At 42.5% G+C, this 22,653-nt stretch overlaps 1 protein-coding gene across 3 annotated transcripts in view; it reads right to left on the bottom strand.

The window, feature by feature from the left end:
* SLC66A2 (solute carrier family 66 member 2) overlaps positions 1-22,653 on the bottom strand; it is a 72,190-nt gene that overhangs the window by 26,641 nt on the left and 22,896 nt on the right. The window lies entirely within an intron of this gene.

Raw genomic sequence — 22,653 nt, 5'->3', positions numbered from 1 at the left:
AAGAAAGAAGAACTTAGCACGAAAAACTTCTGGCTCTAATCCAAACCACTGTCTTTTTGAAAGGACACTATCTATAAACAGACAATGTTCTTCATCTCCATTCCTTCAGGCCCATGACCTAGGAATTTCTCAAACTCTGAGTTACTTTAGGTATCTGCTCAGCCCTGTCACAGCACTACTTCAGCATCTCTCAAACATTCTCAAACATTACCTTCTATCTGGTCTTCACCCTGACCTGTACCCAAACATTGTCACTTTTCCATCTCTAGCCAATGCAAGATGGGAGCAAAACATTCCGGAGGGTCTTGAATCTTTTCTGAAAATATCACCCCCAGCCTATACCAAATAAATTACTCTCTTCCAAAGAAATCCATTTTTGACATCCCTCGGCTCCTACAGTACCTTCTTTTGGCCACATCTAGACTAATGTCAGTTCATTAAAGCCACTCCTCTTAGTATCTGACTCTCCCTGAAGGCCCAGCATGAGTCCTCTAGTCAACAAAAAGTACCCAGCAGATTTTTATGTGAGAGGGGGAAAACATCAAATCTTAATTACATAGGAAAAGGCTGAAAGCCTGACCCATACAAACCTTGAAGAGTCATACAAAGAACTTTTGTTTTTAAAAGCTCAGTGGAGCTTTCAGTACTTGATGGGAGACAGAACACCTGAGATTAGAAGTTCAAGTGTTATGAAACCTCTACATCAAAATTATCCCTATCTCCCCTCAGTCATCTTCTCTAGTTTGAAGGCAAGTACCTGCCTTAGTTTTCTTTGCCTTACTTCAGGTAGCTTCACAGTCTTCTAAAATCTTCTATGCTGGGTCTCTGTTTTGTCACATCAGGTTCATGTTTTTTCTCTCCTATAAGGATTATTACCCACTCTTCTTCCTCCTTCTCAAAAACACTACACACAAGTGGGCTGACATTTTTTCAGCACCATCCTGCCCATCCAGGGCTTCTCACTCATATTCTACACTGTTCCCCAGAACACACCTACATGCATCAGCAACTGCTCTATCCTTCCCCTTTGGGTTCTGTAGGGTCCAGTCTACCTCCTCACCAAAGGTAATTATCAATTGCCCAGTTCAGAAACATATGTGAGTTACAACTACTTCAGAAAAATCTGACACAAATGCACTAGTACATATGAAAAAGTCAAACAATCCACACTCTATTTCTTAATACCTTGCCTTTCCCATTAATGTGCTATTTCCCTGATTTTACAGCATTCAGTTTAAGGAAACCTTTGAACACCACTTAGCACAGTGGTCCCCACTAGAGATAATTAGTGGTAACACCTATCTTGACTATTTTGTGACCCTTAAAGAGCAGCAATTTAAAAGTTACAATGTATTCTGAAAGTTTTACACCTGCTGCTAACAACACACACGACAATAGGAATGAAAAGATAAATCAAAATATTCATACCCTGGGCACCTTCTGTGCAACTGACAGCCTTTGCTGTGCTATCTGCAGTATAATTTGCTTTGTACACATCTTCAGTTTATGGGAGTCTCACAGTGAAGAAGAAAAAAAAATCTTAGAGAAAAATGCAGTTACATAAACCCACAAAATTAGGTTGACCTTTACCTCATTGTTGAGAATTTCCACTGTCTTACAAAAGGATGCAGAATTGTTTCATTAGTTGTGCTGCACTGATACCAGCCCTGTCAACATTTTAATTTTTGTGTTTATACCTAAATATGCCTGCATACACATACATGCCTCTTCCTCACAGCACTGCTGATATATAAGCATGAAAAAGAAAGCAAAATTATAAAAGCAAGCAGGGTAGAACAAATATTTTTTGTTCTAATACAGAGGAAGTTTTAGCAAGTATAGTATCTGTGAAGAAGGTTCCAGATGTTGGGTTCAGAAATTGTTGGTGAATGCCAGCTGAGCTGGGAAATCCTCATGGAGCAGTACAGCTCAGCTCAGCCATCTCTGAATATCACTGCAGAATGAGTGTAACCAACCTGGGGGCAGCCAGAAGCAAACTCCTACCCCAGTCCCTCCAACAAAAAGCGTGCAGAAGAGTACTCTGGACTTCTCTTCCAAAGCAAGTATATTTCTTGGGTTTTTCCAGATGGAAGATGCTTTTGAGGCAATCTTGCAGCAGGTACACATGCAACCCCCCTACCACTGTACCTTGTGCAACATATGCTAACCAAATTCTTTGCTTTCCAAATCCAGCTGAGAGAACGCATTGGGTCTCTACTTTACTAGTGTACTAGTAGGCCAATAAGATTAGGAGAAGAAAAAAAGACAACAACCACCACACACATGCCAATATTGCTACAAGAGCAGGGCACCTAACTTAAGGCTAGGTATATCTAAATCAAGGCACTTGGAGCACTCTATTCTTCCTGTAAAGACTTGCTCCCCCAGTAGCATCACTACTGCAACTCCCTACTGTGTTACTGCTACTCTTGCCTATTCAGTACAGAAGTCTCTTCTTTCTATTCCAATGTATAGACTGTTCTTCTAAGTCACTGTGTCCATAGATAGTCTCAACAGCAGGCAAAAGCAGCAATTATGACCAATGAAGGAAAACAGCCTAATAACTAGGCAGATCATGGGGCTTGGAAAGCCACTGGAGTAAGACAGCTGTGGCCCAAAGGATACAGTGCTACAGAAATAAGCTCTGCATTTGAAAGGTGGAGTGAAAGCAGTATGAACAGCTTTCAGACTCACAAGGAGCATGGACCCCAGAAGGAAATTTTCCTCTAAAGTTGCAGCAGTGGCAGTGAAATGGAAAGCCCAGGGAATGTCATAGCAGAGTTTTGATGACTCTGGGCAGCCTCTGCTTTCACTACAAATACTCCCAATTCTGCTCACTTCCTACACCACGAGCACCAAAAACCCCAGAGCAAGTCAAACTAAAGAAGTGCCCCAACCCTTCAACCTCAAGCAGAGCTGTGAAGTCAGTTCTTTACTCCCAACCGTGCCAATGATGGAGACGGCAGACAAGAGATAAGCTCCCTCTTCTTTTGGCCAGATACGCCTTTCTATGCTAACTATAGAAATAGACTTCTTTTTCTGACAGCAAGATAAGCAGGAATGATGAGAATGTCACAGCAAGAAGAACATGTAGTACCAAGTTTCTATTTCTACAGTAATTTTAACAATATTTGACACTATCATCTGCATAGTTTATCAAAGATATTACCCACAGCCCTAGCAGGCAATATACAAAGGCCTCCAAAAAAGACTAAAACTGAGTAAGTTTAGCATTGTAGAGCAGGCAGCCTTGACTCTAAAATTCTTGTAGCTGGGAGTTATAAACTCTATATGAAAACAGTTTAATTTATTTTGAATAGTACTGAAACTTATTCTTTGCAGCTGAAATCTCAAAGATATCAAGACTACTATAATATTAGAAACAATATGCCCTTTCTCATTTAAAGACTGTAATTAAAGAAATGAATAAAGGTTCTTCTAAACATTACAAAACCAAGCTGTGTGTTAGACCAGATGCAGTTTGACTCAGATTCCACCATGCCAGAGATTACAATGCCAGGTTGCATGTATAATGCAGCAAGTTACTCCCAGAAACTCTAGAAGTAACTGCCAGATAAGACTTTAGCACCTTTTGAGCTGCAGACGTCTGAGAAAAATGCTGGTAAGTGATCCCTCTTTTTCAGCCTTGTCTGAGCTTTACTTGCCTGAGACCCTATCTCCTCTGTTGTGAAGACACCACAAAAAGAAGGCATTTGGGATTTTCTTCAGACACCCAAGTCAGACATGCATAAATGAATATGTAAGTATGTACACAACACAAAGCTAAACACTCTTCATAAAAATACAAACTCATCTCCTCATTTAGGATTTTTGGGGGCAAGTTTAATCCTTGTTTCCTAGGTAACCCACCACCAGCCAGACAAATTCTAGTCCCCAAACAGGCCCTAGTAATTTAGTGTCTAAACAGAAGAATGCCCTGTGCAGCTAAAACAATGTTGCCTGCTAAACATCTCTTGGCCATTACCTCAGTTGACCTCAGAGTAACCCATTTTAGTATTGATAATTGAATACTTTAAAGTTATCACAAGCATGAAGGAAATTGTAGGAAGCTTTCACCTCTTTTTTTTCACTCGCCTCTCTCCTCTGCCCAGTCCCTGCTACACATATGAAAATGTCAGACAAGTTTTCTTTAATTATCTGAACTACATTACAAAGATGCTAGTATCTCAAAATGATGGCAGAGTTTACTCCATTTCATAGAGCTTCCTTTCAAATATCTATTATAGTTAATAATCATAAGGTAGGCTGGTGAAAAAGAATCCCATATTAAAAAAAATTGTATTTCTCAATTTTTGTTCTATGCTGGAATAAAAAGAAAGACTTTGGGAAATCTGAGGGAGAATGAAGAGAGAGGCAAACATACAGGTGAGATCTGGGAAATCAGTTTAAACTTTTAATGTCTCTGATTTGAATTAAGGACCTTCCACCTAAGTTTTTCCATGTCCTGTGGCAGTGGGTCATAAAGCTATTAGCCACTCAGGTCTGGAAGCATCTCCTACATTCTGACCAATTTTGACCAAATTCATTAAAATCATTTATGTTTCTGTGTTTGTGAAGATGTGACTATTCACTGGTAACAGCCTTTATCACCAACAATCAATTTACAAATTTCAGGCCAGCAGTAGCAAAAAAATCTCAACTTATAACTTCTCATTTACTACAATAAACATTATTTAAGTGTAAAGGTGACTATGGAAATTCATCTGCTATTTAAAAAAAAAAAACAACAAAATATATAGGTAGATAAAGCTGGCAGTAATTCCAATCTCCATGCAACTTTCTAGGGAAAAGGGAATAAAAGGATTTCTGGTAGCAGGTTTTCCAGAATCTCTGTGCTTTCAGTGTCCCCTCACAACCATTAAACCAAAGCTCATCCTATTTACAACAAGTCTGCACAAATCTAAATTACTGTATACGGGCACCGAACAGCAGGAATTTCCACTGCACTAGCAGAAAGAATTTACAGGATGGGAAACCAGTAGAGAGTTTCATTTGAGTGCCTGCAGACTGCCTTACTGATTACAGCACTTGTAACTGGAGGAGCCAAGCGAGACAGAGCTTCCGTGAAACAGAACTTCCCCTTCAACTTCCTAGCTGTTTTGTTTGACCAGAGATAAATCCCTGTTTTGACAAGAGCAGTGTTTTTTTATGTAAGGTGCACTTCTGAATACGACATTTTCTGAACACCTTGTGCCTGCAATTCAATGCTCCAAAGCTAAAAAACCTTCAAGACATAGATCAAAAGGTAGCTGATTTAAGTAAGTGGCTCTGTAATGAAGACTTTGGTGGTGACATAGGTGTGCATTCACAAATTGTTCCCACTTTCCAGCAGAAGTTTAAACTCCTCTTATCCCTCTCAATCTCTAACAGGATAACTCTTTAGTTCCCTGAAGCATTTCCCACTGAAGCCACAAAATGTGTGCTTTTTAAGCCTTCATTTTAAGCAAGATTGGTTCACTTATTTGGTTCAAAACATAATCCCACAAACTGTTCTGTCAGTATAAGTGAGGGGGCAAGAACAAGTGGCAGATAAAAGAGGATGAAGAATATCTTCAGCATCTTCAACTGCTAAGCATCCTGGCACCCAGCCATTGCTAGAGTCAAAAGACTTTGGCTATTATGCCCCTTTAGAAATATTTTTACTTTTAAAAAGGACAACAAAAGACCTTCAAACCAAAACAGGCAGAAGAGAGTGCACTGAAAGTGTTCACCAGAGAGATGACTTTGCCACCACAGGGCAAAGTCCTTTTATCCCTGGCCAAGTGATTCTGGGATTTGCCCTCAACTGCTGTTGTCCCTTTCACATTGTGTACTCAGGAGTGCAGGGGATCTGGAGAATGATGACAAGTGAACCATAAACAATGAACTGCAAACAACAATCCTATCCACAAAATCCTCATTACATTTCTGAGCTCTGTTGTGAAGAAATAGTGAATTTCTTTCAAGAGTGATCAGTTCTTTAACATCTACTGTAAACAAACATTAAATTAGGAACTTGTGTACAAGACTGTTTTAAGCCATTTCCATATTAAGTTTGCTCTACTCCCTGAGTGCAGTTACTTGTTCTACTACAACCTACTCTCAACAGGGTGTGAAGAAAGGCATTAGGGAGTAAATAGCATCTCTGAAGACACAGCAAAAAATCTAAGGCAAAACACATTTTCTTAAAATAACTGCTCCTGATTTTTACATGCCAAGGGGTGCAAAGACAAGAAAGGGCAGCAGTGGAAAACACTGACATAAGCAAGGAGTCACTGCAAGTTTGTCGTGGTTTGTATAAATGGACAAAAAAAATGGCGGTGATGGGAAGCAGAAAATTTCAAGACCAGCAACTGTTTTTTTTCCAAAGGCTATACAAACTGCAGATAAGGATGGGAAAAAATTTACCTATCAACAACTGCAGTTTGTGACACTTCCAAAGCAACCTACTAAAAGCCACTTTAAGAAAAAAGAGAATGGCATAATTTTTATTATCATAGAGATAAATATCAGGTTTTAAAGATTAGCTGTGCACACATGCATGCACAAAAAAACACAGCAAACTTGTAAGGGCTACTGAAGTGTGTGTAACACCAAGGCAGTCTACGTATTTTAGAAACAGCAGCACTGGTCCTGATTTTGATGGGAAAAAAATTCTGACACTCATACCTTATGCAAAGAAACAGAGATGTTCTGAATATTTAAAATGTTCCATCTTCTAAATTCTCTTCAGACTTCTGAGCTGCAATGGGTAATAGTAAAAAAGACAGCTTTAAGCAGCTTTTAAAAATAAAAAATGTTTCCATGAAATACTCAGGATCTGCCTTCCTTTCATAGATTTCTATTTCTCCATGGAATCGGTCAGGATGAACAAGACCCTTTTTTGTAAACGTACAATGCAAGTAAAAATAAATCTGTCAGAACTGAATTCTGGGATTTGGAATCTTTCCCCCACCCATGGGAGGGGACAAAGGATCTTGATGCAGAGATGTAATGCATACTGATCACAGAGCAGAGCAAAGAAAAAGTAGGGCACATAATAAATGCATCTGAAAGGAGACCTTCATAACTTCAGGAATAATGGTGTAGTTGTTCCCTCCTATAGCTGTTCCAGCTGTTTCCTTCCCACATGGAGGGAAACATGCTGTTTACTAGTAATCCAAGTGTTAGGAGGAAGACTGTGTACACCCTGCCCCTCCATAAATTCACAATTCACAAAAAATAACACCTTTTCTGCTGCTGATTTGAGACCATACAGGAAGCAGCTTCTCACAAAGAGCTAAGTAATATCCTTTCCTCCCAACCTCGCTCACTGTTATGTCACCTCCTCCTACAGACAGAGACTGCACACCATTCTCTTAGTTACAAGATAACATTCTGAAGCATAAAACAAAATCAAATTTTGAAATGTGATTATGCACCCTTCTGATGAGGTCTGTATTTGCCAGCCTATTAACATCACTTAAATCACTACTGCATAGCTCTATTGAGTCCAATACTACATCTGAAGAATTACTCGCTGGTGCACTGGAGCCAGAGCTTAGAAGGCTTTGTCTACTTCTGCAAGAACAATTTTTATACTTTTTCAGTTTTGCTTAGTAAAAAATATCTCATTTATTCTAACAACAAGAAACTGATTGGAGCTGAGTAACATCTGCTTTGTTCTAATGTATTTGAATAGAAACTGAGAGTATAAAAGAATGAGAAAAAAAGAGTAAATTAATTTTACTAAAAATCTATCTGAAAATAATACCCACTTCATTTGTTTTTAAAAAGAAATATTTCCATAAAATGAACCTTCAGAACAAAAATTGCAGTTCATTTACCTTTTTGTAATTTAAATTTAGACATTTTGCATTTCTATTTTAAATCAATTTTCAACCCGAACAGCATGCTATAAGTTACAAGTAAAAGTAATGCAATATTTGACCATTTAATTAATATTTTAAGATGATAAAAATGTAATTTAAACAGATTATTACTAAAACAGTTATTCCATTTACACGTATTACCACATGAACCAAACTTGCTTTAGTAAAGACACAAAATAATTTATTTTATTACCATATTTCCTGCTTGGTAATTTAAATCATTATTTGCAAAGGCAGATCCAACACTAACCTTTCTTTGCACTAAGAGGAAAAAAACTTATACTTTCCTCATCAGCTTTAACGAAGCAGAGTGGTTGGAAGTGAAAAGGAGATGGTTTGGGCCTTGAAAAGGGAAAAACAGTTGGTGGGACACAACTCTGAAGTAAATTCAGGAACTGGTATGACCTACAAAATAATCCTTCCACCTTAATTCTGCCTGTTCCTTGATACAATGTGTTGTACAACCCTCCAGCAGTTCTGGCTGCAATCTGGAATGTGGCTGTAAACCAATGCTGCTCTACACTGTGCTGTCACACTTCTAAATGTCTAAATAATTTGCCCCAATACCTAATGCAACCCGAAACAATCTATATCAGGTGCATACACACCAGTAAAAAGTATCAAGCTGGAAGGCAGGGGGAAGATGATGTACTGCCTGTCTCTGATAGTTGACCGTCACATCTCGGTGCAGATGAGCATAATGGATGCATAGGCCAAATCTGCTCCACTGCAGCATTCCCATCAAACAGCCTTCCCACTTACAGCCAAGGTCTACACCATTTCCAATAACAATGCCCACCTCCCCAACACACAGGAGGAGAACCAACAAATAATTTGTAAACAAGTTTCTTCTCTTGAGCATTCTTAAGTCACTCTTTGGGCATGTTAACTACAAAACATCAGAAGGGACAACTTGGCATCCACACCGGAAGGCTGTTTGGTTTGGTGTTTGCTCTTCAGCACACCTTGGTTCACAGAAAATTATTCCAAAAATAAAAACAGATAAAGCCAGCTGTGAACTTACTATTGCAAAAGAAAATCAGTAAGAAAAACTTCACAAGGCAGGCAGCTTTCCCTGACATGGTGCTGATCTCAGCACCATAGAAGGCAGTATTCATCTCATCAGAGTTGAGATCTGGAGTCCAACCCACCAGACTGAGCCTCAGATTCAGGCCCTTTGTAATTCATGGGGAGAGACTGGCTTGCTTTCAGCTTCTGCAGGCCACTCAACAAGTCATGGATAGACCCAGACAGTATGCCTTTTTCTGTTATGGAAAACACTGAGATTTCAGATGTTTCTCCATCCCAAGTCAGGGGAAAAAAATCACACTAACATTAAAAGACAGAACTATCAGTACCTAAACAGCCTAAAGGGTTAGGATGCAGGCTTCAGGCTCCCACTAAGGGCTCTATCCCCCCTGTCTGTAGCCTGGCTTACCAAGAAACCATCAGAGCCACTTTACTCACACTTATAAACTCAGAGTGTGCAAGCAGGAGCCTCCACCACAGTCTTTCCTATCCGATCCAAGTGTCATGATACTGCTTTGCGGCCTGTATAACTGGAGTGCTCAGCTCCAGTCTTTACAGGGCTACAGATACTCAGGGGAAGAGACAGACACAAACTAAATGGGCAATGAGGGCTAAACAGAGTCAACTGCATGCACCTTCTTGTGGTGGGAACAGGGGATCAAAAATACTCAGGAAAGCAGGAGCACCTAAGCCCCCTGCCCTAATTCATCCTTGCTGAGCATTCACATGGGATACAGAGTACCTAGGTTCTACTGCTTCATTTTCCTGCTTCAGAGATAGGACACAAAATAGGATTTCCTATGTCATCTCTTAAAAGCAGACAAGGGAGTGTGTCTAAGACCTCTCTTCTCTCTCACTTGAAAAATCCTTCTAGAATTTGAAAATCCTTTTCAAATGAACATTTGGTGCATCACTGCTTGCAAAATGGGAGTGTGCAGTGGAGAGAAAATGGGAATATTTTAGAAAAATAAAGCTAACACAAATTGTTTTCAGTCCAGGATGGTCAGTGTACTGCATTACAGGCGAAAAGCATGACAACTGACCCAAAATAGAAAAGGGTTTATTTTGTTTTCTGTTCATACAGCAATGAAAATGGTAAAGCACTGATGTTTCAGTGATAAGTGCCTTTCAATCTCCAGCATCAGGAAATACCTTGTTAAAATGGCATTATTTATAAGAGCTTCAGGAGCACTGATTTATTTATTTATATTCCCTATTTCTAGCTTATTAGAAACTAGTAACTACATATTTTCAGTGATTTTTAAATAAAGCTAACAAAACATATAGGACATTAAATGTAGTGAAAAAATCCATCAGGCTGTGTAGAACAATCACATTGTACCTTTAGCATTACCTCCACATACAGTTCACAGAGCAAATTATGACAGCTTAGACATCCAATGTCACACCTGCCCCATGCAGCATTTTAAATGGGACCAAGCTGCCACCCTGCCCAGCACTTCAGGTCACTTCATTGTCCATTCCTCCCATTGCATGCAGCAGTGGGTGTGGTTATCTCAGCAGGCTCATTTCCAACAATAGGCCCTAACATATCAAATGAGCTTTCCCAAGTGACAACATCTGCCTTTCCTAGAGAGTATGGTTAGAGAGTCAGCAGCAGAAAGTGAATGCAAGCTATGCCCCATCTCCTGTACATGACAGAACTTTATTATTGGCAGATGTTGACTCTGATGATGTGTTCATTTGTTGAATTGTTGATTCCATACCACTTACCTAAATGCAAAGATAAGGTTCTTTAAAAACTCATGAAATCTACAAAATCTGGATCCTAGACCCTAGTTCCAGAATCATAAAAATGTGCTGCAAACCAGAAGTTTCCTCCCTACCAAGCTGTCTAGACAATCCATTATGTCTGAGCAGGCAGCACTGGGCAACAGTGCTTCTTTAAGTACACACCATGCCAGCCACTGCTATAAGTCACTTAGAAAACTAAGAAAGCAAGCTATCAATGTATCTGTACTAACAATTAAAGCCCCCTCAGCCTGAAAGTTTATTCTGAAGTCCGTGGGGAGTTGAGTCACATTTTAGAAATTTCTTCACTTATATCTTCGGCACTGAACTGGCATCTTGGCCATCATCTAGAAAATCTTAATTTCTCTTCTCACTTTTTTGCTTACAGAAACTGAAAGAGAGCTGGCAGGCAGCAAAGCAGGACATCACCGTGAAAGCCAGAGAACTAATTGTCACCATGGCTCTAAATTCACTTCTTGCCTTCTTGCATTAATAATGCTTTAATGTGCTTTCACTGGTGAGGTCTGCCCCCTACAGCTCCTCAGCCTTGCTAGCAAAGCTGAGGGAGTGAAGCAGTACCCAAGAACAGGAAAGCAGGAGTTTGGGACTACCAAAATTTTCAAGTGACACAGATAGGATGCATGTGGGGGTGTTGAGGCTGCAGGCTTATGCCTTTGCAAGGCTAGTCCACCATCTCTGAAAGATCATGGTAGTGGGAGAGATTTTCTATTACTGGGGACAGGGGGAAGGAAAGGTAAAAAAATCACACTTATCTCCAAGGAGGAGACCAGGCCAGTCAGGATAACCTCATCCCTGGGATGGTTATGGATGAAGTCCTCATGGAATTAACTTCAAAACACAGGAAGGATAAGAAAGTAACCAGGATGGCCTGCGTGGCTTTACCAAGCACAAACTGCAATTGACCAAACTGACCTATGCTCCCCATCTGAAGGGAGCATACCAGCAACTGGAGAGGGACTCTTCAGCAGCTGCAGTGATAGGACAAGGAGTAATGAGTAAAAATTGAAAGAGGGAAAATTTAGGTTAGCTATTAAGAAGAAATTTTTTACTGCGAGGGTGATGAGACACTGGAACAGGTTGCCCAGGCAGACTGTGGATGCCCGGCAAGTGTTCAAGGCCCAGCTGGATAAGGCCTTGAGCAATCTGGCCTAGTGGGACACATCCTGCCCATTGTGGCAGGACTGGGACTAGATGGTCTTTGAGGTCCATTCCAATTCCTTAACATTCTATGAATATATGGTTTTAAGAGCAAGAGGAGAGCAGAAGGTGTTTTTTACAGTGCTTTTAACAAGGCTGCTGACAGTCTCCTGCAGTATCTTTATTAAAGAATTACCGATTGGTTAGTGGACAATAATAAAGGCAGAAAATTGGCGGGATCATCAGGCTCAAAGAATTTCTCCTCTCAAAGGAAAAACATACAATTTACAACCAGTTACAAGGCAGCCCACTGTGATTAATACTAGGGCCAATACTCTTTAATATCTTTCATTAACAACCTGGATGATAGTGAGTTTATGAGTACCAAATTAGGGAGAGTAAGCAATAAACAACTTCATCCCTATGTGAAGCAGAAGGGCAGATGCTGACCAGTGTCAGGACCTCAGGAAACAGCATGAAGCTGTGTCAGGGGAGGTTTAGTTTTGATATTAGGAAAAGGTTCTTCATCCAAAGGGTGGTTGGGCTCCTCTGAAAAGTGGTCACAGCACCAAGCCTGACAGAGTACAAGTGTCTGGATAACAGCCTCAGGGTCACAGTGTGATTTTTGGGGCTGTCCTCTAGAGGGCCAGGAGCTGGACTTCAGTGAGCCTTGTGGATCCCATCCAACCCAGGATATTGTATGATTCTATGATCTGAGGACAGCACTGCTATTCAAAGGGATCTTAGTCTGAGGATACGGGCTGACAGGAATACCAATGAAGTTCAGGGTTACTGTGCAGCTGGGATGGAGTAACCACAGTACTGCTGCAGAGGGCTGACTCACTAGAGAACAGTTTCACAGAATAGCAGAGGGTAGCAGGGCAGCCAATTTGAACATGAGTCAAAGTGTACACCCATAGTAAAGACACTGAATCACTTTCCAGGTTGTATAGCTGGGCAAATGTGCGGCAAGCAGATGGATGGACGTGTTTATTCCTCTCTACTCAATGTCCACAAGACACATTATCTGAAATAATGCATTCAGGGCATCCAAGTACAAGAAAGACATTGGCCTACTGGAGTGCACTCTCAGCAATTTCAGAGATGTCACCAAGCTGGGTGGGGGTGCTGATGTGCTAGAGGGTAGGAAGGCTCTGCAGAGGAAACTGGGCAGGCTGGATCAATAAGCTGAGGCCAAGTGTGTGTCAGTCAAAAGGCCAAGTGCCTTCAGTCACAACAACGCCATGCAGAGCTACAGGCTGGGACAGAGTGGCTGGAAAGCTGCCTGGTGGAAAAAGACCTGGGGATGCCTGTCAGCTGTCAGTTGCTGAACACAAGCCAACGTGTGCCCAGGTGGCCAAGAAGGGCAATGACCCTGGCTTCTATCAGCACTAGTGTGGACAGCAGGACCAGGGCAGTGCTTGACCCTCTGTACTTAGCACTGCTGAGGCCACATCTCAAGTTCTGTGTCCAGTTCTAGGCCCCTCACTACAAGGAAGTGCTGGAGTGTGTCCAGAGAAGGGCAATGGAGCTGGGGAAGGCCTGGAACACAAGTGTGATGAGGAGTAGCTGAGGGAGTTGGGAGCTTTTACCCTGGAGAAAAGGAAGCTCAGGGGAGACCTTATAACTCTTTACACCTACCTGAAAGGAGGGTGTAGCCAGGTGGAAGTCAGCCTCTTTTCCAAAGTAATAAGCAGTAGGATGAGCAAAAATGGACTCAGGTTGGATCAGAGGAGGTTTGGATTATATATTAGGAAAAAAAATCTTCACAGAAAGGATTGTCAAGCACTGGAACATGCTGCCCAGGGTAGCAGGTGACCACATGTGAAGGAATTCAGAAGATTAGGTGTGGTGATTAGAGAAATGGTTTAGTGGTGGATTTGGCAGTGCTGGATTAACAGCTGGACTTGATGATCTTAAGGATCTTTTCCAACCTAAATGATTTTATGATTCTATAAATGAGCCCCATGGAGGGCCACCAAGATAATTAAAGAGCTCAGATATACAGTGTACATGAAGAGGCTAATATGACCCGTTCAGCTTTAAGAGAAGGCTGCCCCCCTTGCTGCCTACAGCTATCTAAGGGGGAAGTGGATCATGGAGGCAGGCTCTTCTTGAAGGCACTTGGAGACAGGACAGGAGATAACAAGACACGAGGTACAAGGGAAATTCCAATTAGATGGAAGAAAAATGTTATCATCATGAAGACAGTCAGACACTGGCACAGTTGTCAGAGAGGTTGAGGAATCTCCATCTCCGTAGATACTCACAACTCACCCGGACAAGGCCCTGAGCAACCTCATGTAACTGGACCTGCTTCAAGCAGGGAACAGGATCAAATAACTTCAGAAGACCCTTCCAAGCCAAATTTAAAGAATGAAGTTCACAATTCAGATCTACATGTGACCAAGTTTACAACAGCATGTGACAAACTCAAGAAGCAGGCAACTGCAAAAGCTTCTCACCTCTACCAAATCAAAGCAGCAGCTTTGCTGCACACATGCTCCCTGATATGAAGGGTGAGCAGATAAACTAGCTGTCTGAACATTTAGGTGTTTCATTGCTGATATTATTAAAGCACCTAATTATTCTGGCTCCCACCAATAAGGAAAAGATTTTTTCAACATCTTTATTCGCTATTTCCACAGCCCTGGAAGTGAGCTCAGCCTTCTCTCTGAGGTTCCAGTTTAGTGGCTCAGCAGACAAGTTTTTGAAACCCCAGAGCACCCTCATGTGGCTAGATGTTGCTAGAGTTCTCCTTCCTCTGTCTGAATTGTGTGAGGCACAAGCAAAATCAACATTTTATTCACAGGTTTATCTCTCCACCACACCACCAACTGGGCATGGTTCTTACACCATAAATAATATTTCTGCTGCCACACAACTCTTCCAACAGACCCTGTTTCAAGTCTCTTCTTCCCACCAGAGTAGAGCTGGATGATAGGCCTGCCAGAGGGCTGATCAGGGACATCAGCAGCCAGAGCAGCCACCCTGAGCAGCACACTCCACAAACATGGTGCTGAACCTTGCTCCTGTGAACCTCTAGGTATTACTGCCTATGCCAGGCTGGGGAGTAACCTTCACCACCTCTCTTCTTTTCTCCCCAGCCTGAAAAACAGTGTTCCCTCAACTTAAAGTAACATTGAAATTTCTTGGTAGCAGATAAAGATTTTTTTTCTTTACCCCATTCACCTTTTTTCTTTCTTTTTTTTTTTTTTTTTTAACAAAGACAGGCTGGGAGAACAGCTGCACTGCTTCTTTCCAGCTCTCCCAACCACTGCAGTGTGCTCCTCGTGCTGCACAGCAAAGGAAAGGCCCTGACACTGTACATACCTTCCTTAGTCCACCTAAACTGTGCCTGCTTGTCCATCCCCTTTTCCTTGCAGCAGGTAGGCTTTTGGAACAGGCATGGGTCCTTCACATGCTACATTTAACTTGGCAGATCCTCTTAAACTATAAACACAAGCACTGTAAACTGCATTAAGAAGTCCATAAAACAACAGCCTACCCATATTTTCATGTCAAAGCCATTCAAAAGTAGCAGCAAGGCTGGTGCAAAGAAGGGGTCAAAAGGCTTAGGTCCAAACATACTACTCTACCACCAAATAACATTTTACTGAAATGACTCTAACTCACAAGAGATTGTACCAGTCTGTGGTTGACTACTTCCCTACTGTCTGCAAGATGAAAACTTAAAGGGAGCTAAATAATAATTTCAAAATGCGATAGCAGCAAAAATAGAACACTGTCCTCCAGGTTCCCTGCCCTGGTAACAAGTAAACACAGGTAATACCTTCTCAACTCTCTGTTTTAGGGATAGAGAATTATGTATATTGTTTGATTACCACCAATGACAGAAGCCAAATTAACTAACACATTATACAAAACATTATAAAGCTAATACAGCTGACAGAGGAAATCACAAATATTTTTATTTACAATCCCACAATAGTTCAGATGAGAAAAGCCTTTTGCAGGACATCTAGTGCAGTCTGTTCAATGGTAACCTGTTAAAAATTTAAAAACCAAGGACATTTCACTTTACAAAGTGGTACTTTGAACCTTGCTGATTAAAAATGGGTAAATTTTTAAACTGTGAAGAAGAACCAGTTTAACCACAAGTTACTGTATGCAATACAATAAAATACAAACAAAATGTTATTGTCCACATTACACGAGATCAGAATAACCCCTTCAGTGCTTAAGGCTTCAGAGGATTCCGTTTAATAAGTAAAAGAAGTTGCAGGTGGCAGTTCCAATTTCTCAAGTATTTTGAAAGAGTACTTTTTACAATACAGCTCTCAAAGCACAGGAATGCTATTGCAGTCATCGCTGAATGCAAAATACTTTGTATAGTGTATCAACTCTGCTGGTGCAAAACATGTGGCTAATATGAAACAGCCACCAGTCACCATCTCCCACATACAACTAAGGAGAGAAACATTATTGGCCAGATAATGTTTTCATTGTCAAAGGTGCCAACTCCAATCTCTGAGTGAAGCCCATAAGATGAATATTTCTTTTTGTAAAGTTGTTGAACAATAAGTCTAGAAACTAAAATTCATTAATGGATAACCAAAAATTACAGACTCTAGAATTGTTGGCTTCATTGCCCGCTAAAAATATAACCTGAAATGCAACTCACCCATCCACATTCCATGGTGGGTGCTCATTCCATTCTCCATCCCACAGGCAACCATGATGACCTGGCAGGTGGCAACTATTCTTCCTGCTTAACTGTTGTAACAGATACACAAGTTAAGCTGGGAGAAAAGCAGCTTCCAAACTGAAAGGAGCTTGAAGATCACTGCTTCTATTTCAGACCTGCATAAGAACTTGCACAGCTGTAAACACCTTTCCCCCAAGTTGTCTGTTCACGGAAATTCCCTCTCTGCCTACCAATTTTAGTTTTATCTTATATTAAGGTAAAATATCTAAGTTCCAAAACAAACCCCAAGATCAGTAGGAACCTATTCAACCAACATTGTGCTAACCAAAATTCTGGAAAAAAAGGATTAAGTGTTACCACCTAAATGAGATCTCTCCTCCGAGTTATGCTACCTACATAAAGAAAACAGCAGGTCAGCAGCCAAAAAAACTATTTACCTGGCAGACCCAGTAAGAATCCACTATGAAGCATGCTGACTAAGATAAAACTTCAACTTGAGAAGGAGGACCCATGTGCTAGCATGAAGTAACAGGTTCTCCATGGCTCTCATACACTACTAAACCAGAAAGCAGAATTAAGAGAGGAGTCCTTGGCATTTCTTGGGATCAGAAAAAACGCTGTGGTTTTTTGGATTTATACCACATTTCATCACCTCACCTTTCTTCAAGAGGCAACTCAAGCATCTGTGTTTAGGTAACATAGGCCTGTGTTAAGAGGTGCTGCAGTTCTTTAAGGAATGGTATCACCCTGCAGCAGACCCCCACAGATAGGAATGTTAGAATGACCCTTAAACCCTAGAGGGAACCTATTGGCCAGAGGCCAGATGGCCCCAACCCCCCAGAACCTAGATAAAAATCCACTCCACCATTGTTCGGTCTCTTTTTCCTCATTCTCCCCTGAAAATAAACACATGGAAACTGAGCCTCTCTCTCCTGGCTTCTGAAACTCTGCTCCTCAGCCGTCCCCCAAGACTGAGCTAGCATAACAGTTCAGGGGGGCAGTCAGAGAGAATTATTTCAGCTGGCGCCCAACGTGGTCTTTTAAAAGCCCACGGAGTAGCTGGAAGTCCTTATTTCATGATTTCATAAGCTCTTGGGCTGTTCAGCTACCTTGTAACTTTTAGCTGCTTTTAAGTAGTTAAAAGTTAACAGGATAGGATCGGGAACTCCTCTCTGCATTTAGAGAAGAGCCAATCTGAAGCTGGAACCCCTGACATCGGCAGGAAGCCCCGTCATTTTGCATCCCGGGAGCGGGGAGGGGGCAGGGACGGTGAAAAGCGGCGGTGGGCGGCAGCTAAGACCCAGGGCGGCCGCTTGTGGGTGAACGTGGGCGTGTACCTTTAGTTCGGAGATAGGAGCGGCGGGGCTCGCTCCGACCCGACCAGCCCGCAAAATCGGGGGGTAAACGAACAGGGAGGGGTACCAAAGCCAGGGAATGCGGCCGGGCACCCCCCCTGTGCCAGGGACGACCGAAAAACCCAGGGGGAGGGAACCCCCCGCGGCGGCGCCCCCCACCCCCCCCAATCCCCCCTCCCTTCTCCCAAACGGCGGGAATAAGGGAAAAAAGTCCTGCTTTACGTTAGTGGAGAGAGTGAACATACAGCACATAAAACACCAAGATGGGTGAAAAATTGTCTGTTCTAGAGAAGAGTATAACAACACATCTTAATAATATTTTAATTAATGCTAAATTTCAAAAAAAGCTGATATAGGAATTTGTTTGCTAGCTAATAAGAGAAATACCAGATTTTAATATTCATTATATGGATTCAGTTTTATTTTGGGATCAAACTGGACACATGTTAACGTTAAAAATTGAAAACTGGGAGAATAGGGCTTCTCTGTTTATTCCAATATTCTTACAAGCCCGAAAACAGCTTTCAGAAGCAGAAAAAAGCAAACAGCCAGAGACAAACCCCCAGATTAAACCAACCCCAAATACCTCTGATCCTCCACAATATAACACATCACCTACGTTGTATCCCTCGCTCACAGCTGGCTTTCCTCAGGAATTTAGTGGAAATTCAGCTTCTGCTACCAAGCACATGGGGGAGAACAAAGGTCCCTTTCCGACATCTTCCCATAATTCCTTGGGCCTTCAAAACCCCACCCCGGCTGCCTACCCCCTCCCTAATCCCTGCTGGCCACCTTTGTCCCCACCTCCCCCTCCCTCTCTGTGCTTATCACCGGGTTACCAGGAATACGGGGAGGGGGGGATGTAGCCCACACAACCGGCGGGGCGACAGGACACAGTGGCACAGGGCAGGAGCAGCCTTTAGCCAGGCCTCGGGGGAAAGGGCAGAGCACACCTACTGCCTCTTGGGGAGCTGCAACTGTAGCAATTCAAGACCCAGCTACTGACAGCATACCATCTGTAGCTCCTGTAGTTTATGTTGGGAGGAGCAATGGTAACAGAACCTACCAGCCACTATCTTATCAAGATAAAAAAGAGGTATGCGGGAGGTCAAGCGAGATTTTTAAAGGCATGATGAGAGCAACTTTTAATTCAAATGAAATGGTTCCTAATGATATTAAAGATCTATTTAGGTGTTTATTAACTCCCTCAGAGTATGATTTATGGGAGAATTGGTGGAAGAAAACTTTAACAACACTTTTACAGGAACTACAACAAAATCCTAATACAGCAAAGGATAATGATGGAATCCCTTTAACAATGAATCACCTATGTGGTGAGGGCGATTGGCAGTGTCCAGAGAAACAAACTCGAGCATTATCTAAGCAAATTTTAGATAGGATCTGGACTGCTGCAGAAAAAACATTTTATCAGTTACCAACAATGGAAGCCAAAAGCAGTTATGTTAAAATTAAACAGTTTCCTTCAAAAACTTTTTTGCAGTTTGTCGATCGTCTCAGAACACAAGTGGAGAGACAGGTATCAGACCCAGTTATACAAGCAGAACTAATTAAGGAAATGGCCTTAAGGAACGCAAACGATACCTGCTGGAGAATTATTCTGAGCCTTCCTTTAGATCCATCACCTAGTCTTCCACAGATGACTGAAGACTGTACTAGGAAAGCAGAGCTGCTTGGTAATCCTGACAGAAGTACAGGGACAGCACATACACAGCCTGCTGCAACAGAGATGCCTCGACCAAAGACGAAACCGATGTCATCAGACCAGCTACAACACATCATTTGCCATCGTTGCAAGAAACCAGGCTATTTCGCAAGAAATTGCCCACAAAATCAGACACAGAAAAAGTTCAACAAACAAAAAAACTGACTAAACAGCACGTTCCCACCACCAATACAACTGCGCGCAAAGATATAAATATAGCGGGACCCCCACGGGAGAACGCCACTCTTGCAACAGCTAAGGGGAAGGGCGGGACCCAGGGTGGGGGAGGGCGAAAAAACAAAAATGTAAAAATTAATAAGAATCAGCAGCCACCGGGCCGATATCGCCTGGTGACTACCAAAGGTTTTCATTTCAGATCTACTGATTGGGAAGTCATTATAGTGGACCTGTCTAACATCTCACAAGACCCAAAGGTTAACCCCATGGACCGTGAGTATTTTGTATTGGGGACACAGCACACACACCCATGGAAATTGAGATAGCTCCCATGAATACTAAGGGAAAAACAACAAGCTTAATGCTGTTAGCACGCTGTTCACAACCACCATTCTACCTAGAAAAGGGGCAAATTCTTGCCCAGGCTATTCCTATTCCAGCAGATATTACTGCAGAAGGGAAGCCACCAGAAATTTACTGGGCAGAAGTGGTGGGAGAGGATAAACCTTCGATGGCATGTAACCTAGCCTGTGGATCAGACCGCCTCCATGTGGAGGGGGTTTTAGACACAGGCACAGACATCATGGTAATACCTAAGACCATGTGGCCACCACAGTGGGAACTGCAACCTGTGGCAGGCAAACTTCAGGGTATAGGAGGTACCACCCTGGCGAAAATTTCAAAAAGCGTTGTGCAAATTGAGGGACCAGATGGAAAATTAGCCAGTGTCCGTCCATTCGTTGCAGATTACAAGGCACCACTGTGGGGGAGAGATACCATGTCCCAATGGGGAGTTAAATTGGTCATTCCTAAGACACCCCAGGATTTTTAGAAATAGCCACTGTGAGGCGCCCCACCCTGTCGTGGTTTGACATGGAAGTGATTTTTTTTTTTTTCAGGAAGTTGGGTCAAACCAATCAGTGGTCAAGTTTGGATATTGGCACCTGAAGTGACCACTGAAGATAGGGATACGCCTCTGAGAACACAGGGGGTTAAAAGCAGGAACTCCCAAGAGCTCGCTCTCTTTTGGTTCCGGTCAAGGTGCTGTGCAGACCTCCCCCGCCCAGCCATGGGGCTGGGTGGGGGAGGGAGAGCCATGAGGCCTGGTCGAGGTGAGCTGAGGGGTAGAAGGACTGGAACCGAGCCAGCTCCTGTGGACGGAAGGGTGGAGAGAAGCGGAGATGTCTTTGTCATTCCCCCCCCCAAGAGGGAAGAGATAGAGAGTCCAGACGGCACCTGTAACTTTGCCGGCGCGGAGGAGAAGGAAGAGGGGGGAAGGCGCCCAGCCTTGGCCTTGGGAATCGGCTGCTGGGCAGAGATATCAGCCGTCCAGGGAGTCTGAGCTTTTAACCCTTTCCTGAGAAACGAAGGCTTTGTAAAATATTACTCCTCTTTGATTTGAAGTAGAAGAGAGACAGTCTGGGATCCGAGATGATGGAAGAAGAAATTCTCGAGTTAGAAGGAGATGATGGAGTGGCTTGTGGCTGGACTTCTCTTGTTAGACATAAACTGAACCAAATTCTCCTAACAAAAGCTGCACTTAGGGTAGTGCGTTAGTGTGCCAGGAGACCTGTTTCAGTGATTACCAGCAGAGGAGTAGAGAGAAGGTGTAGAGAAGCCCTCTATCTTCAAGGAAGAAGAAGAGGAGCAGAAGACCGCTTTTCTTAGACCCTCAGCCCCAGGGGAAAATGGGGGGGACTGTAGTCCCAAAATGAGAAACTGAACTGTTGTCTCTTTTGGTCCATGGCAAAGCATCCTTAAAGGAGCCCTATGAGCAGTCTGTCCATGCACGGTGGTGAGAGCACTGTAACATAGAAAGGAGAGTGTCACCATGGCAGATTTTCTCCGAGCGGTTGCCATGTGTGACATGGAAACACAAGGGTGGCAATTGTGTTTCCTGGGGAGTCTGTGGCACAGGAGAGACTCCTGTCTCCCTTGAAAGATTGAGTATTTGAATATCTGAAGGGTAGCAACTTGATCAAGATCCTGGGTGGTGTCTCACTGTTAAGTTTGTTTAGAAATTAGGTGGGAAGAGGAGGGGTGTTTTGGAAAGTCTTCATCCAGGATTTAGTGTTTGTAGTTTTTCTAGTAGTAGTAGTTTAATAAAGTTCTTTCCTTTGTTACTAAGATAAGCCTGCTCTGCTCTGTTCCTGATCACATCTCACAGCAATTATTTAGAAAAGTATATTTTCATGGGGGCGCTGGCATCACGCCAGTGTCAAACCATGACACACCCGAAAGTTAAAAAGGTTGGATAATACTCCAAAGTGGGTGGCGCAGTGGCCAATGAGTGAAGAGAAACTCAAGGTGCTAGAGAAACTTGTGGAGGAACAATTGGCTCAAGGACAAATAGAAGAGACAGATAGCCCTTGGAATTTCCCAATCTTTGTAATAAAGAAACCGGGAAAGGACAACTGGAGACTGCTCCATGACCTCTGAGAAATAAACAAAATTGTAGAGGACATGGGACCACTCCAGCCAGGGATGCCTAATCCAACAATGCTCCCTCGAGATTGGCAATTGGCTGTCCTAGATATCAAGGACTGTTACTTTCAAATTCCACTGCACCCTGAAGATGCCCCAAGGTTTGCATTCTCAGTTCCCACAGGCAATCGAGAGACACCAATGAAACGCTATCACTGGAAGGTCTTGCCTCAAGGCCTGAAAGTGAGTCCTTTCATATGCCAACAATATGTAGCCTCATTACTGTCTCCAGTACGTGCGGAGAGAAGGGACGCTATCATCCTTTACTACATGGATGATATACTTGTGTGTGCCCCCAATGACTCAATACTCCAACACACGCTTGACCTAGTGGTTAAGGTTTTAACCTCTGCTGGATTTGAAATGCAGGAAGACAAAGTTCAAAGGATGCCACCTTGGAAGTACCTGGGTTTGGAAATCACTGCAAGGACCGTT

Source organism: Anomalospiza imberbis, chromosome 1 (genome assembly GCF_031753505.1).
Source record: "Anomalospiza imberbis isolate Cuckoo-Finch-1a 21T00152 chromosome 1, ASM3175350v1, whole genome shotgun sequence".
In the NCBI taxonomy this organism is placed as follows: domain Eukaryota; kingdom Metazoa; phylum Chordata; class Aves; order Passeriformes; family Viduidae; genus Anomalospiza; species Anomalospiza imberbis.
The sequence above is the reverse complement of the archived record's forward strand: the minus strand, read 5'-3'. Positions and strand labels throughout refer to the sequence as shown.